The sequence below is a fragment of the Buceros rhinoceros genome, unplaced genomic scaffold (genome assembly GCF_000710305.1).
Source record: "Buceros rhinoceros silvestris isolate BGI_N320 unplaced genomic scaffold, ASM71030v1 scaffold10430, whole genome shotgun sequence".
NCBI lineage: Eukaryota > Metazoa > Chordata > Aves > Bucerotiformes > Bucerotidae > Buceros > Buceros rhinoceros.
In genome coordinates, this window is record NW_010387902.1 from 91,727 (window position 1) to 92,999 (window position 1,273).

Below are 1,273 nucleotides of genomic sequence, written 5' to 3' on the forward strand. Positions count from 1 at the left end.
AATCAAGCCACAATGTCATTCTTTCTGATTTTTTGCTAATTGAACAGTCTGCATGCATCCTCACCAAACAACAGCAATTTCTGTGGCTCATACAAAATAACCATGAAATAAGCAGAGGTGCTGCTTAAACATTTTATTCGCCACTTCCCTTCGTCCTAGCATTCTAGTTTACCTCTGACACTCGTTAACGTACTTGGCATATCTAAAAAAGAAAAAAAAAAAAATCCATCTCCTAGTGGTGATGTTTCTCATAACAAATTCTCAAGTTCTACCCTCTCAAAACGCTACCCAGAAGGATTTTTGCCTCATACATACGAATTCAGAAGATAGCTGTGGGTCTTCAGCTGTGGATGCTGCAGGACTGAGTCAGCGATAAACACTGTCTGTATTTGTCTGCATGGGAGACATTTAGACATCTTTTAACTGAAACATAAAAGCTTTTTTCATACGTATTCTTCCCTCTGCAGCTGCTTGGACAAATATTTCTACACCCCCCAACCTGCCAGCTCATCTACTCTCCAAAAAGCAGCCAAGTTAACAAAGCCCTGTGATCTGCACATCCCTTAACGCTGCCTGGCTCCGTTTAACCAGTACGGCTTAGAACTGCTCCCAGGCGCCTGAGCTGGCCGAGTGCTCGTGGTGAAAGCACCCAGCCGAGGGGTGCCGGAGGAGAACCAGCGCTGAGCTCAACAGAGAGGTCAGTGCTTTTGTGTGTGACATGCTTCTGAGAGGCTGAAGCGGTGACCTCAACCACAGGGCAAAGCACATGGCTGATACCGAGGAGCCGCTTGTTCCCACCAAATAAGGGTAAGCAAAGGGCATGTGCCATGGCTTAACAGCAGAGCTGCTCCTTAAATATTGGTGACTTGCTTCTGCTTGAACCTACGTCTGTGGAACAGCACCAGTGACCTTGCGTTGCAAAGTCAGCTGGGATTCTCACTCCACCCAGGCAAGGTCCTCCTATTGCCACACACAACCCTGCCAAAAAAAGAGCTTACAAGGATGGGTAATCAGTCCCACTATGAAGAACATTAAAAAAAAAAATCTAACTAAATACTGCACGGCTTCGAAGGAGTGAAGGCAAAGCAAGTATTCATAATGCACGTGCAACAGGAGACAGTATTAGCTCGGAGGGGTTCTGCGTTATTCCAAGGACAGTTTGCTGCACGGCTGCTCTTCTGCATCTCTCCGTGTGGGTGAACCTTGGAGATCACCTTCTCAAGCACTGGCTTTCTTCATAGCAAACGATGGAGACCTCCCGAGCATTCTTCAG